Source organism: Arvicola amphibius, chromosome 6 (assembly GCF_903992535.2).
Source record: "Arvicola amphibius chromosome 6, mArvAmp1.2, whole genome shotgun sequence".
NCBI classification, from domain to species: Eukaryota; Metazoa; Chordata; class Mammalia; order Rodentia; family Cricetidae; genus Arvicola; species Arvicola amphibius.
The window spans coordinates 51,975,540-51,992,793 of NC_052052.2; positions in this window are offsets into that span (position 1 = coordinate 51,975,540).

A 17,254-nucleotide genomic window follows, 5' to 3' on the forward strand; every position below is an offset into this window, starting at 1 on the left:
CTAGATCTTTCCACTATTATTTTACTTCAGCTTTATTTCCCTTCTTAGGATTAGAAAAATCTGCTGCGCTGGTCATCTGAAGACCTCAGAGACCCCCAAAACCCATCCTGCCAACTTCCTCAGCTCTGCTCCACTTTAGGAAAAGGGAATCCAGGTCCCACACAGAGAAAGTACATTGTCACTTTATTTAACATACTGTGTGCCCAACGCCACAACTGAAACTCATGTTAGTTCCGTGGGCAATTATTGCTGCGCTGTTATCCACTGATAATCCAATTTCCTGGCCTAGGACTGAGGGACTTTGGGCTGGTTCTGCCCTTCTGATTGTTGAGGTCAAGCCAGAAGTTGATCCAGATGAACAGAACTGGAGCACTGCCCTGCTTACAAAGCAGAAGGACCTGGATTCCCCTTGGAGGAGGACCTATGCCCCGTTCATCCCTCTGTCTCTAACATGGCGGCACAGAACAATTGAATGAACTGATACGAGGCTTTGTTAACTACATCCATCCCTCTAGATCCCAGAAGGAAAAGAAAAATTGCTTGTCAGAGTTCAGTTTGGTTCAGTTGTCTGGTAATAGGTGACTAAGTCAGATGTTTAGTGACCTGCTGCAATGACCTTTCTGCCAGACTCCATAACACAGGCTGTCTGGCTCAGGTGGGTGACAGAGCACTGTTGTGATTGCCCCACCCTTTCCCATGGTCCCTTGAGCCAATCCATTATTAGTTTCCCACACTGAGTCATAGCCAAGGTGAACTTCAGACCTGGGGAGAGAGCAGAGCTGTCCTGTTGGACAGGCGTGCCCAGGGATCCTTTAGGTCAGCAAAGCCTGCCAGGGAAGTCCCTTAGGCGTGGGGAGGTGGACTGGGCAAGTTCAAACATGTCACAATGGATTGCCTCTTCTCCCACAAGTACGTCCAAGACCAAAGAGTGTCCACATCCAGGCGTTTTACATGGTAGGGTCTAAAACAGAAGTTCCCCATCTTCATACCCAGAATCAACGCCTTCATTGTTAGACTTGATCATGTTGTGTCTTGACTGAACCGTGTTGAGTAGGGCTGGCAACATGTCTCAGTGGTTAAGAACCCTTGCTGCACCCACACTTGGCTGCTTGCGTGCTTGCAATTCTTGTTGCAGGGAATTTGATGCCGTTTCCTGGACTCTTTAAGCACTTAGCATGCATAGTGCACAGATAAGCAGACACGCAGACTTGCAAGTTATTAATTTTAAAAAAGAATGTTGAGCAACTTGACAGCTGTGTCTGCTCTTTTAACAATTCCTCTCCAGGCGGTGGTGGTGTACGCCTTTAATTCCAGCACTCAGGAGGCAGAAGCAGGCACATCTCTGTGGGTTCAAGGCCAGCCTGGTCTACAGAATTCCTCTGATAGAAACTAGCCCGAGTCCTGTGAAAACTATATTAAGCAGTGTCCTTAATGTTCTAAACACCTCCTTCTAGATCCCACCCCTTTAAGGGTTCATACCACCTACCAATGTTGTCACACTGTGGACCAAGTATAGAACACATGAGTTCAGGGACAAGACAGTATCAAAACTGTAACAAGTGGCATTATGAGAAAACGGTCCACTGTCCATGGCAGAAAACACATCATATTCATGAAGTCGAGTTTTCCCAGCGGGAAGTGATCCTGAGTTGAAACACCAACTCTTTAAGGGGGCAGAGACCCAGACTCGTTTTGATGTGTTGCTCTGCAATCTTCAACATGTTTTCAACTTGTGAGTACTTCAAAAATAAGGAGGAAGAACAGACTAAAAAGGGAGTAAGAACCCTTCCCGGAAGGCTTGAGAGAGGCTCAGCAGTACTATTCTTCCAGATGAGCCAAGCTCAGTTCCAAGGAAACACATCAGGCTGCCCGTTTTCAACAGACCTTTAACTCTAGGTCCCAGGGATCCAGCGCCTTTGTCTGGCCTCTGTGGGCACCTGCATTCAAGAACATACACACACACACACACACACACACACACACACACACAGAGAGAGAGAGAGAGAGAGACATAATTTAAGGAGGAAGTATTTTAAAAACTGAAAGATCACGTGCCATAATTTATACAACCCATGCACTATATACTTCCCCTTACTATGATAAAATGCTCTGTAAAAGCAACTTAGGAGAAGGAAGTTTATTTGGCTCTCCCTTCCCAGATCACAACCCATCACTGAAGGCATTCAGAGCAGTAGTTGAGGCAGAAACTATGGAGAGACACGGCTTACTTGTTTGGTCCTTCTGGTTTATACAATACAGGATGACCTGCACAGGTCATGGTACCACCCACAATGGGCTGAGCCCTCCTACATCAATTACCAATCAAGAAATGTCCCCCCAGGGACCAGTCTGATGGAAGCAATTTTTCACTCCAAGTCCCCTCTTTCCAGGCGTCTCAAGTTTGTGTCAAGACAGCGATAAAAACTAACTAACCTCTTTGGACCATTTTTGCTTATGGCCCATGGACAAGAACTTAGCTATAGCAACATCCGGTTTTAATGAGGGCAGGCATTGAGTTTGTTTCCCACAATATATGAGAAATCAAGAGTGGGATTGTTAAGAAAACTGTAGACATAAATTCTTGCTTTCAGCATCTATCTATCCTGCTCTCCAAAATGGATTCATGATTGGCCAAGTCTTGTGCTTCTGACATCCTCTTGGGCCTATTGTCGAAAACATCAGTTGGTGTTGAGGTAAAACAAGGAACTGTTTGCTAAAGACTCGACTTCTAAAGCCAGATCATCAAAGGACTTCACATAGGGGAAGGTCCAGTTGTGTGATCTTGGACATGTGGTATTAGGCAAGTCTTTACACCACTGTAATCCCATTCCGTAATAGTTTGCTGGTGATAAAAAAAATATTTACTTTATTAGGTTGCAGAGTGATTTGCATGTCATCTTAAGAAACGCAAAAAAATTAATCCTGATATTTGATTAATCCAACATACCCCAAACTATATCAATGTGTAGCACTTGAACTTACTAATGAGATATTGAGATTCTGTTTTGTGTACTGACTGAAATTTAATGTGCCTTTTATATCTCAAGTCAGGTCATTCACACTGTATGTATTCAGTAGCCACAGGTGGTTACCAGTTTAGATGGTGTGAGTAAGAGCTAAATTTTGTTCTGCTGTATTTCGCTTGAGATAATCTCACCCTTAGCTTAGGCCTGACAGGCTCAGGCTGGTCACAAACACTAGATTTTACTGCTTCTGTTTCCCAGAGCCAGCACCATCGTCCTCAGCTAGACAACAGCTAGCTTGAGTGCCTGGGCTGGGCACCTCCCTTAGCTACTCAGATTTTCAAAGGAAGAGTTAATCTCGGCTGTGGCAAGTGTCTGTTTACTTAGCTTGTCCAAACAGTTTCTTGAGACTACGTAGAATATGTGGCACCCCCCGGAGCTTAACATAGCACCTCACATAGAGCAGACATTCAAGACACACTTGTCAGACAAATGCTATTTATTTTTCTATCCCCAGTGCATAGTCCAGTGCCTGACCCTCAGTAGACATTTAATAAACTCTTGCTAAATGAATGAAGTAATGAGCCAGTGTTTTAATGGCGAGTGAATTTGCAATTTGACAGCAGGTGAAAGGTGGGCAGTTTATGGCGGAGGAGACAATGGTCCCTTTCTAACCGTCCAGGTAACACCTGCCATTAAGTCAAATTTCCTTCGCTACCTCCTCACTCTGGCAGAACTGGTGCCAGATGGGAAGCCATGGGTATTCACACTGTAGAAAAGTCTCATGATGCCTGGCTACCGTGATAAGCAAGCATATCAAGTTCCCATGGACAACTAAAATCAGCTCTCAGCTAAAGTCCAGTTCTGTCATTCTATTGTATTCCTTTCTGCCACCAATCTGCCTCAGTGCATAAATGAGAGACTGGAAACAGTCCCGGCACCCAGCACAATAAACTCAAAGGAGTTTTGAAAAGTGCCAGTAGTGATCACAGCAGCGAGGCCTCTCAGCCCCAGCACCGTCCTCCTCACGAGTTGCTAACCTGTCTGTGTCTCGGCTACCAATCCCCATCTTCTCTCCTATAGGCTTACAGTACTGGCATGTGCTTCTCTAGCCAGGATGCTGCAGGATGCTGTAAACGGAGCCTCCTGCATGCTGTTCTTGGCGAGGGGCGGCGAACACGGCTCACAACACCCTGGTTCTGCTTTCCTGGATGATATTCACGCAGTGAGACTGAGCCTCATTTTTGTCTAGACAACTAGCCATAGGCCCAGCGAGTTTTAGAGTTGTGTAGAGCTTCCCACCCACCCCTCCTTATGGATGGCTGAAACACAAACACTATTTAGAGCGATCTGAGCCTAGTCATCCCTTTGGAGCCTGGTGGCAGGCCAGAAGGCCAATCACAAAGGCTGCATTCAGCTGCAGCAACAGCAGCCTGATGGGCAGGGGCCTGCTCCCAAACATTCTTGACTGGGCTTCTGGGGGAAAGGTGTTGCTGGCTTCTAAATATTTGTTGCTCTGTTTCTATAGCAACCACAGTGACCGTGGCAAAACCCCGAAACTGCACATCAAAATGGGAGGTGCTAAGTAAAGACTGACAAGGAGAAGGGTTTCTCCTGTCCTCTTCACTCTGCACAGACTGAAGGCTTTTCCAGGCTCCCTTCAAGAAACTAAAGAGAACTTATTTGACTCCGTGAAGCCTACTGTTGGTCTGACAAGAGAAGTATAAGACTGCACCCATAGCCCCTGGGCTGCTTTCAGAAGCCTGTTAATTGCCTACCGCGCTCATTCAGCTACGTGTGCTGACCTTGGTTCAGGCATTGGACAGTACCAGTGCCAGCACCTCTCTTTCCGTAACATTGGGAAAGTTGTTGGCTGTCACTGAGTTCTTTCTGCAGGGAAGAAAAAAAAAAATCAGTGAAAGCCAAATCAGTAAACTGAATGCCTAGCCTACTCTGAGTTACATGCTAAGTTTATAAGGCAGAAAGAACCTGGGTATTGCCATCAGGATGCCATGCAGCCTCCCAGGCGGAGCTGTAGCAAATACGAGGTTGAGTTGCACCACGTGGCATGCCTGGCACCCGGTGGGATTTGCTATACCATAAAAGTTTATTTCCCTACTTCTCTAAATCGGGCTATGCCAAAGAAAGCCCTAAAAGGTGTAAAGAGCCCGTGTCCTTTCACAACACTTCTCTGGGAACAGATTAGTTTGCCTGTTTGGACATAGCCCGGGGGGAATGACTTCCATGGGTTTTGTCCATTGCGATTTCATTACAGCGTGCTTTCGCGGCCTGTACCTCACTGGGCTTTCTTCGCTCTCTGCTGGGTTTGCAATGATAAACGGCTGTTTCCAATGAAGATTGAGGATGCTGAGGTTCCTGGTGAAGGGGCTTGCCTCAGTCACAGGGGAATGGCAGGCAGAGCTGAGATTCAAACACATTCCCCACTCCCTCTTTCAGGCAAATATTTCTTTGGGCATCTGCTAAGTGCCCATATTGTTCTAGACCCTTGGGTAAATAGAAAGTCTGTGCTATATAGCTAAAGCTGAAAGGGTGAGAAGCAGATTATAAGCACATAAATGCATACTGTGTTACAAACACAATAATTTCTGCAGGGGCAAGTTGGAGTGGAGGGACAGTGGTGCCAAATACTGCTTTGTTTCCAGTTGTCTGGAAAATCTGTGCCCAGGGTCTGACAGAAATGACGAGCTAGTAACATGGATGCCAAGCTGAGGAGGGAAGGTGGTGGCTTCTAGAGGAACAGCCAGAAGTCCAGCATGATTAGAACAGAGAGCCATGGGGACAGAGGAGAAAACAAAACCAAGACCAGTCTAGCCCATGAGAACTTCATAGAAATGAACCCTGGGTTTTACAAGACTCTGGGAGCCAACCAGCCCTCGTGGGAGCAGGCTGAAGGGAGGCAGGGAAGGAGTGGGAGGATTCATTCTTGTGAATAGAGGCAGCTCGGGAAGGGAAGGAGTCTGGGGTGATGAAGAGCATGACTCAGACTCAGAAGAGGAACTGGGATCCGCTGATGGGTGGAAGGTAGGGGTGAGGGCAAGAGGAGCCAGTGACCGGCTGAGATCAGAGTCAAGCAGCCATTTCCAGAGGAATTAGGAGGCAAATATGTTACACTGGAGACAGGTGTTGAAAAGAGTCCATGGAGAAGGCAGGGCAGACAGAAAGTGGCTGATTTAAGATATTGGCCATCTGTCAGCCACACGCTGCTTAACGCTGGACCTCGTTTGAAAGCCTCAGTAAAGAAAGTGGGGCAGAAAAGAACAACAGTCCATGGATGACTCCGGTGGATGAGGGTAGAAGAGGTGGGAACCCAGCCAGAAGGCCACGAAGACAGGGCTCGTTAAGCTAGGGAGAAACCCTAGAAAGTCCAGTCCTGCAAGCCAAGCCAAAGGGGGCATTTTCAGAAAGGAGCAAGCCAGGTGGTACAGGCAGTGACGGTTTAGGGTGGGGACTGAGAACTCAAATTCACCTTCAGAGCTGGCAAAGTGTGTTGGCTCCTTGCTTCTCTTATGGGCCCTGACAGTATCTGTCTCAGTGACCTGGTAAGGGCAAACACTGAGGGGGATCATTGCAAGGGGGAACAGACAGAAAGGAAGTGAAGAATGCAGGCAGGTGAAAGTCTCTGGAGAGAAACAAAGAGAAGGTGAGGGACTAAAGATGACTAACTTTGGGATATGTCTGCCTTAGTGGGAACGTTCTGCTACAGAGGGGTAGATTGACAGGCCAGGAAGAAAGCCTGGTGTAGGAGCTATGTATGTCCGAGAGAGAGAGAGAGAGAGAGAGAGAGAGAGAGAGAGAGAGAGAGAGAGAGAGAGAGAGAGAGCTGACTACAAACCTCTATTATAACTTCCGCTTCAATAGCATTCTCTTTCCAGTTAATAAAGCCATATATCTGGGGGCAATTTTAAGCTACTTCAAGTGCAATCATTTCTTTCAGTTGCATAGAATAAGCTCACTAGGAGGTAGCAAAGATATTACTCATGGCCCTTAGAGACTATTTCCACGAATGTCACTTGTCACTGCTCCCAATGTCAGGTTCCTGTCTTCAATGCACGCTTCTCTAATTGCAGGTTACTTGTGTGCTGAGTTCCCACAGTTCACAGGCACTCCCCGCAGATCAGGAATGCGTTTCTTTCCTCTCTGAAGTTTGTGCTCAGCAAATGTGTCCTCCCAAACACTTGGGAAAGGAAGAATTATTAAGGACGAAGGCAGCAACTGGGCCCTCTTACGTTCAGATCTCCTTCTTTTCAAATGAGGAATGAACTTGACATTATTTTGTAAAAACATCTTTTAGCCAGTTGGGCAATGAACAAATTCTTTCTTTTCCATGTGTGAAGGGCAGGGGAAAAATTCAGGAAAGAGACAAGGATAGATTTAGAACTCACCATGCATTAGGCACCTTGCCAAGACAGTTAACCAGCATGATGGGGAAGTTTCATCCCTCATAATGAGAAACCACCACCACCTTTGAATTACAATGTCACCCAATGGGGTAAGAAGCCCACGCAGGAGTGAACTCCCATCACGGGAGATATGCCAGTGGAAAGTTGATGTCTGGGGAACTATAGCATCTAACAATCATAGGACTCTGCTATTATCCAGGGATTAAACTAATCCAACTCATGTCATCCCGAGGATGTATGATGGATACCCTGGGATGTTTCTCATCATCAAAATGTAAGCACATACTACATATTACATATTACATCAGAAGAAAGCAAAGCACCACACTCGACATTCAGATGCCAAAGATGCACAAAAGACAAAATGTGGCTCTGTCACTAAAAAATTATTCCGTGTGACTCAGTTTTCCCATCTGTAAGAATAACAGCAGGATACTATCAGTCAGTCCGAAATTCTTTAAAATATTCCAAATAGCATCTGGCACACAGGGTATGCATAGTAAATGTTATTTATACAAATCGACTAACTCTTGTAGACTATGCCACCTTGAGTCCCGTGGGCATCTGGTTGGGCTCATTCTTACACGTTAAAGGAGAGTCAACCCCATCTAGAGGGATCAGGCTCAGCAGACAGAAGCCCTTGGGGAACAAGTTCCTTTGATGGGGGCACCAGCAGCCCTAGCCAACTGGCCTCTTTTCTCTTTCACAAGCATGCCATCGGCCCTGCCTGGCCAAATGTGCAAAAAAAAAAAAAATGTTTATGGCGACCTCATTTGTTTTCCTTTCTATTACAGCTTCTTCCAAAGGCCAGGGACGGCTGAAATTAAACCAAGACAGGGGCCAGGGGAGCAGACAGGGCCTGGGCCAGGGCCAGGAGTAATGAAGTGGAAAATGTTCACACCGCAGGCAGCGTTACAATGCACCTGTACAAACAGCATGGACCTGCCCACCCCTCCCTATCAAGGCCCAACTGCCTCTCGGAGCTCTTTTAACGGTTTTACTCCCTGTCTTGCCCGATCAATATTAGGTCTATGATGAAGATAAGAGACAAAAACATCCAGAATGAAGCAGGATGGCGGGGGAAACTTAACAAAGAGACACTCAGCCCCTATGCTTCTGGATCATTCCCAGAGTTCTCTGAAAACCTGGCTGCCTAAAATGGGAGAAATTCAACACAGCTAGTAACTCAATGTTAGGGTTTTTTTTTTTTCCCATATACCTTTTCTCACCCCACTCACCCAGTGTGGTTTTGCCCCATTTCATAGACAAAGGAGTTCAAGAAACAGAGCCAGCAGGCGATGGAGCAATGATCAAGGGCCAGGTACCACTACCTCTGTGTAACTGTCCAGATTAGAGTGTTGAGTGATGTTCTCTGAGCCATGCTTCTAGAATATGAGAAGTCTGAGACCGTCGGCTCTGAGTGTGCTGGACACTACTGTGCAAGGGAGTGGGAAAGAGCTCTTGAGAGAGTCAGGCTGCGGTATCCTTCAAGAGGTGCTGGTGAAGACAAGAGGCAGGGTGTCCCCTACAGACGGGCATGGGGCCATAGCACTACCATGTTGGAACATAGAAGGAGGGAATTGTCCCATTTTAAGCAGAGTCATAGAGTTTTGGAAGCAGTAGAGTGTGTGTGGGTGAGTCTCTGGATCTCAGTGAGGTTCGGTTTCTCCATCCTAAATGGGGGTTGTGTGTGCAGAAAGTGAGATGCTGCTTCTAAATCCCAATGGTATGTTGCAATTTACCTTTCTTGGGATCAGTTTGCAGTTTCTCCACTCTGGTCATTGGTATAAACAGAACCCTCCTTGCCCCCATAAGGGGAAAGCAAAGGTCGGTAGTGTGCCACACTCCCCTCTCAGCCCCTTTCGTTTTAAATGGATGATTAGGAGAATGGAGAGATCAAATGAATGGGGAATTATACCCCACAGAACTGACGTATAGTAGGCCCTCAATAAACGCGAGCACCCTTGGCAAATGATAAGTTCTTTGCAAACCAAAGCATCTACTTCTTCCAGATGCTCAAATCTATAGCACAAAGGAGATCATAGCACAAAGGAGACACCCATGAATGCCAGCTGACGTCATCAAGCATGTTAGCAACTCCCTGCCTTGTGTCCCTTACTCCCACCTTGGTGGTTCAGCCAACAGCCAGCTAAATTCAGGCTTCTCTAAATGTCAGGGGCTGCACACATATGTTCAGGGACCAATCTGACACAGTTTTGTAAGGGTGAGTCCAACTTTACCCATTCAACATTAAAAATTAACTGTATTTTCCATCCTTTGTTGTGACTTTTTTATTGTTGCTCTGCATTTTTTATAATTATTATTTGTTTTAATCAGGAAAGAAGTCTGAGCTTTGCAATGTAAAAGAATCAGGATTGCCATGCTTATCATCACCATGAAAAGAAAACTAGCATCATCAACTTAGAGGAGGAGGAGTTTATTTGAATGAATGATTTTGTAGATTCCATTTCAAGATCAGCTGGATCCACTGAGTGCAGGGAAAAGTCTGCTTACTGTACAGTGGCCAGAAAACAGAGAAAGTAATTAGAATGGACCAGACTCAAAATATCTCTTCAAAAGCACATCCCCAAGAGACCCACTTCCTCTAACTAGACCCTACCTTCCACAACTCCACCACCTCCAATAGTCTACTCAGATTTTGAATCCATCAATGGGCAAAGCACTGATGGAGTCAAAGTCCTCCTAATGTAACCATCTCTGAAGTAATCATTACAGGCTCAGCGGTATTACAGGCTCAAAGTATCTGTCAACTCAATCAAGTGACCTTTTGTTTGTTTTTCTGTTGCCGTTACTGTTATTTGGCTTTCTGAGACAGGATGTCACTTGGTGAACCAGGCTGTCTTCAAATTCCTGGAAATGGTCCTGCTTCAGTAAACCACCATGCCCAGATCTAACCAAGTCGAGGATCAAGATTAAGCTTAATGTCATCACTCCAGTAAGCATTTATCCACCTTCCCCCTATCTATAGTTCCTCACTATATACTGGGTGGCATAAGAACCCCATGTCGCTGAAGAAGCAGGCACCGAAATGACGTGTTGAGTACATCACACCACAACTCCTGAAATAATGGTAAAGACTTATTCTTAAGAGTGGAGTCTGTTGCCCTAAGAGTAGTCAGTGGTGCCTCAATACACCATATACCCTGAGTGGGTGTTTGCATCTTTGGGGTTAAAGGCCCAAAGACATAATGTTCTCTATTTCACAGTTAACTGCTCTCCCTATAATGGCACCTGCTCTAACATGATTCCACGGCTTCATGTGAAGATCTGTGTGTAAAGAGAGCTCCATACATGTTTGTTGACCAATCTATATGAAGAACTTGAGTGCTTCAAATAAGAGACCATCAGCTTCTTAAGACAGGAGGCGGGTCTTGATTTTGGTCTCTGTACTATCTGTATTGTTTCCATATCTACAGAGCAAACATCTCCTACTTTTCTGAACAATCAATGAGTGAAAGAAAAAACGCTTTTACAAATGAAAGTACCTTTTCCAGGACATTTTTTCAGAGATATGCATAAGGTATGTGTGTGTGTGTGTGTGTGTGTGTGTGTGTACATACATACAAACATGTTCCTTATTATTACAGCATATGATTCATGAAGCTCTGGTCAAAAGATGTGGAGAAATGGCACACCCCATATTAAAATGCCCAATGGTCTCATAAGAAATTCCTGATTCATGAATCTACAACATTCCATGAAAAACTGTTGATTTTGGATGGGTATGGCTCTTTTTTACATTTATTTCTTAAAGAATACCACTCAGGTTACTCAATTTTTGCACACTAAAATATGGATCAATGTGGTCATTTCTTACAATGAAATCATCCGAAAAATCTTTGTGATCCTGTCTATCTTAACCTAAATGAATGTCACACGGATAGAGTGTTTCTTTGACATGCTGCTGTCCTTAATAGCTGAATCAGAATAGGTTAGGAGCACCATTAGTTAGGCATCTCCGAATGGTTCCTCCCACTTATGGCGTTCCTCAGAGAAGGATGGATTTGGATGTAGACGGTAGGTGGATGGGCTCTGGAGTCAATAAAACGGTGTTCCACCAAAGTTTACATTTAGAAAAATGTGAAGCCCTTATAAACCCGCCATTAACCAAACTGTCAAGAGGGCTATAAAATGTGCACGGATAAACAGAAATGACCTTGTGGAGAATAAACTGGGTGATTTTAAAAACAGAGCCCAGTGGTTTCTCCTTATAAAAGACAGATGCGTGAAATGCCACATCGAGTTTAAGATAATAAAGATATAATTTAGGAGTCAGATGAACGCAAACAGAAGGCACAACAAGGTGAGTATTGCACAAAGACGACGTAAAGGGGAGGAAGGGGAAGAATAATAACTTCATAATGAGAAAATGTGTAATTATAAACGAGGACATAGTCGTGAGAAGCTCATTAAAGTTAAAATATGCAAAATCTTTGAAAACAGTGAGAAAACGATCATTTCAATAGTCACCTTTTCTATACTTAATTTATTAAAAAAAACAGAACAAATAACATTTTGTCTAAAAATAAGATTTCAATAAACCCTCTATGCCAAGGGAGAATAATGGAAAATAGAAAAGAAATAGAAAGACTAAAACTAATTAATTTAAATTCAGAAATTAAATATAGAGCAACTTTCCATATAAATCCAAGGACTATTTTCAAGGTAAGAATAAAATAAATGTACAAGCCCTGGACAATTTTATCCCATGAAGAAAACCAAAATTGGAAGTGCAGATAGAGCCATGGGTGGTGGCGCACACCTTTAATCTCAGCTGTTGGGAGGCACACACAGGAGGATCTCTGAGTTCAAGGCCAACCCCACCTACAGGGAGAGAATTCACCACGTGATGAAACCTGTCTTGAGAAATAAAAGGAAAAGAAAAATGCAGATAGAATGTGACACATTTAGGAATACAAGTGTCTAAAGAATGCTAAAAAAAAAAAAATACAACTACAAGCTCAGAAGTGGTAGCGCATGCCTTTAATCCCAGCACTCAGGAAGCAGAGGCAGGCAGATCTCTGTGAGTTCGAGGCCAGCCTTGTCTACAAGAGCTAGTTTCAGGACAGGTTCCAAAACTACAGAGAAACCCTGTCTCGAAAAACAAAAAACAAAAAAAAAAACAAACAAAAAAAAACACAAAAGAATACAACTATGTATGGGCATGTTTGAAAATTTTTATTCATTTGGATCATTTGTTGGAAGCCATAAATTATAAAGATAACTAAATGAAAAACAGAAATAATTAACTACAACAATAAAATTACAGCATTGTTCAAGATAACTGTTTCAGCAGACACTCTTCCTGAGTGCCACAGTCTTCAAGCATTAGAGGGTGATTCCTTTAGACTTGAAAGATCTCTGTGAAGACTTAAATAACTAAAATCTAAATCTATAAAGCAACTAAAATAAAAGAGAGAGAAATATCTCATGTATTTATAAAGCTTTCAAACGTTTATATTAAAATCTGACTGGGGCCTAAGTTCAATCTCCAGAACCCCCGTGGTAGAAAGACAGAACTCCCACAATTGTCCTCTGATGTCCACAGGGACACCTTGGGAAGAGCACACATGCACACACAATAAGTAAATGCGAAAGAAAAAAACTAAAATCTAATATTCATAAAAGATAATTATGGCTCAAGTCCATATATTGTGAAGTTTGTAAAAATTCTAAACACAACCATAGTGAGTTGAACTTTTCACCATACTAAAAGGATAACATAACTGCTGGACTTATCCCTAGAAATTAATTCTTCTAAAGGTCATTTTAATAAGTAAAGGGGAAAAGATACAAAGATGGCTTGACCAAATCATAATTGTGAATATCTGTCCTTAGAAATTTTAGAACACACCATATAACCATGTGTGTTAAAATAGCATAATATCAGTGTAAGAAAACATAAGCAGGTGAGTGGAAGGGGGCACAACCGAGATACAAGCCACATGTTAGATTCCAGTAGAGTGATTAGTAGCAATCCCAATCAGAGGAGAAAAAAAGAAGAAAAAGACAGAGGCTGCACAGGAGGAAAATAAAAAGCTGCTGTCTGTAAGTATGTTCCAGGCAGGGAAAGGAATCTGTAAGTATGGTACAGGTAGGTAAAACAATCTGTAAGTATGGTACAGGCAGGGAAAGGAATCTGTAAGTATGGTACAGGCAGGGAAAACAATCTGTAAGTATGGTACAGGCAGGGAAAGGAATCTGTAAGTATGGTACAGGTAGGTAAAACAATCTGTAAATATGTTACAGGCAGAGAAAGGAATCTGTAAGTATGGTACAGGCAGGGAAAGGAATCTGTAAGTATGTCACAGGCAGAGAAAGGAATCCCCTAAGCTTAAACTTCGAAGGCAGAAGCAGAAAAGGGAGAGGGAGTAACCAGAAGAAAATCTCTGCTCTGTTCAAGAAGTAGACAAGTGAACGACAGCCCGGAAGAGTGTGAGCAGGGCTCCAGGTGCAGTTTGCAGGAATTGTGAAATGCCGAGAACAGACCACTTGTTCAAAAATGTTAGTTATTCCACAATGGCAGCTGCCAAGCCTAGTGCAGACCCAGTGTATGAGTGCAGGGCTTGAACATGCGAGAGAACAAGTTTCCCCCAGCGGGGAAGGAAAGACCCATGGGGAACCCTGTCAGGATGCTTCAAGAAAAGAATGAGAAACATACTAAGTGTTTTGTTCCAAGAACACCGACAAGAACCTCTCTTCCGACTCTCCTTCCTCTTCAAAACCAAGAGGTATTATGTGACCACGCCCACACGCTGGCATTCAACAATGGTGCAGTTCCCCACAAAATGGCTAGAATGTGTCAGTTGTAATTATATACCACGGAAGCACAAAACCTTGCTTCGTGTTATGTAGTGTAACAACGTTTCCACATGCGTTACCGCCTGGTTACTTTGTAAAGATTGTTATTTATTCGTTTTTTTTGTTTCGATGCTGAGGACTGAACGTTAAGTTACTGCTGAATCACTGAGCAACACTTCCCAGCCTGTCTTAGGGTTTCTGTTGCTGTGATGAAACACCATGACCAATAGCAACTTGGGGGAGGAAATGGTTTACTGCAGCTTACAGTTCACATCACCGACCATTGTTGAGGGAAGTTAGGGCAGGAACCTGGAGGCAGGAGCTAAGGCTGAAGTCATGGGGCAGTGCTGTTCCCCATGGCTTGTTGGGCCCGAGTACTTTTTCTTTTAATTAAAAATTTTAATTTATTTTACATACCAACCACAATTTCCCCTCTCTCCTCTCTTCCCATTCCCTCTCACCGCCTCCCATCCACCTGTCCCCATCCGCTCCTTTTCCATTCTAAAAGGGACAGGCCTCCCATGGGAATCTATAAAGCATGGCATATCAAGTTGAGGCATGACCACGCTCCTACCCCTGCATCAAGGCTGGGTGAGGCATCCTACCATAGGGAGTAGGTTCCAAAGAGCCAGCTCATGTGCCAGGGACAGGTCCTGATCCCACTGCTAGGGGCCCCACAAACAGACCAAACTACACAACTGTCACCCACATACAGAGGGCCTAGGTCGGTCCCATTCATGCTCCCTAGCTGTTGGTCCAGAGTCCCTGAGTTCCCACTAGCTCAAGTCAGCTGTCTCTGTGGGTTTCCCCTGTCATGATCTTGACCCCCTCACCTTGTTACCTAACTTCTCTGGTAGCCTGAGTTCTTATAGCACCCAGGACTACCTACCCAGAGTCATATCACCCACAATGGGCTGGCCGCTACCATATCAATCACTGATTAGGAAAATGTACCACAGACTTCCTTAGAGGCCAATCGTATGGAGGTAGTTTTTCAACTGAGAATTCGTCTTCCCAAATGACTCCAGCTTGTGTCAAAGTGACATAATTCTATGCATCATATCAGCTCTTTTTGACTTCCTATTTTGAGATGGCATCTCACTAAGTTGCTGAGACTGTTCCTGAACTCATTCTGTAGCACAGACTGGCTTTAAACTTCTGATCTTCTCGTTTAAACCTCCTGAATAGTGGGATTACAAATCTGTCCCACGAGGCCTGGCTGTGTTACCTTTTTTGAGCATCCTAGAACAGTGCTACTTTGGTCACATTACCTGAAAGCAAGGTAGGACCAGAGCACATGGCTAGAGAACTGGCCATGTAGGTTCAGTTATTCCACTTCTTACACCTGCATCCTTCTGTCTTCCTGACCGCCTGCTCAGTACCAGGCTCAGTACCAGGGAACTCCATAGCGCCTGACTTTAGGTGCTCACACCTTAGTGAGAAAGACTTCAAAGTATACAAGTTGCACCATACCAGAAGGTAAGTAAAACAATATAACTTGCTACAAAAAAGAAAAAAGCTGAATTCTAGGTAAGCGATCCAAAGGAGACCTTGAGTGTCGTAAAGGCTGAAGCTGAGGCCTTCCATTATTCAGCTGCATTGAACCGACGCACAGAAAAGCAAAAGCTTCTCTGGGCTCTAAGGGGATTTGACTGGATGAAAGTCCTATGCTCAGATGATTTGATTTCACCAGCAGCACCTTTCATCATGGAGAAACACATACAGAGACTAACATTAAGAAGGAGCCCAAAGATGGAAACCAGCCAGAAGCCCAGGATGAAACCAAATTGTTGGGGTGCTTTCCAAGCACTAGACTGTATACATCATCTCATTCAGACCCAATAGTGGGAGTGGGCAAGAACCCCCTTACATGCTTAAGGTCTAGACTCTATGGAGCATGCCATGGGCAGGAATGAAGAGCAAGAAGAGGACACATATGGTTTACCTCTACCCAGGTCTCTGTCACTTGTCCCCATGAGCAAGATAAGACCCATGCCCGCCAGCTGAAGAGGCAAGCTTCCCTATTCCTGGGTAACTATATCTCTATCTTTATAAGTCAGTTCATCTCTATGGCAAGCATGACTGACAGCATCTACTGCCTGTCTGTCAATCATAATCATTACTACCAACCTAAGATGTCACCTGGGTAATTCTAACTCCACAACATATATCTTTCAAATACTTGACCTTCAGGGATCTCATTGCTGTAATGATTTCCATTAGATAAAACAGGGTTCTGAAAATGACCAAATTATCCACAAGAACACGCATTGCCTTGGGAGGCACTGCGGATATGACTGCATTTGAGCTTTGATTCTGCCTTTTAGTAGCTCTGTGTGGTGACTTGGTCGAGTCAGCCTGTTTCCTGTCATGGCTAAGGAGCCTAAGGTTACATAACTTGCAGAGTTGTTATATACATAGCACAACACATACATCTGAAAGCATTTTTATAACATGCTACAGAAGTGTTGGTTTGTATTACTTTCAGTAATATCTATTGTATTGGGGGACATTTTCTGTTATAAAGCTACAGCTCCGAATATCCCCTTGCTTGCATGAAATCCACATTGTTCCAGTAAAAAAGAGTATTAAGGCACGTTGAATTTAAAAGTAAGTCACCTCAGAATACATAGACTAATGGGGCCTCTGTTGGGACCAAATTCCCACTTTCCACCACCAATGAAACCACACACACACACACACACACACACACACACACACACACAGAGTGCCAATCTCTAAATTGTATCTCACAGAGGAAATATCACAAGATCTGCAGGGGAGTTCTCAGGGCCTCCTGGTACAGACTGATCTCCCAAGAAAGCAGCATGTGTCAAGCAGTGAGAGTTAAGACATTCCTAAGACACCATAATTTGAGACGCAAAGCATCCAGGCTGTTAGCTTGGCACGGGTAGGAAGACGCAGAGGAAACAAGAATACCCCTGTCTGGAGAGCCCAGGTTATCTTCCCAAAAGGGTAACTTTAACCCAGGCTTTGCACTGCATCTAGGTGACCAGTTTGGTAAAGAAGAAAAGCAGGAACTCTCAG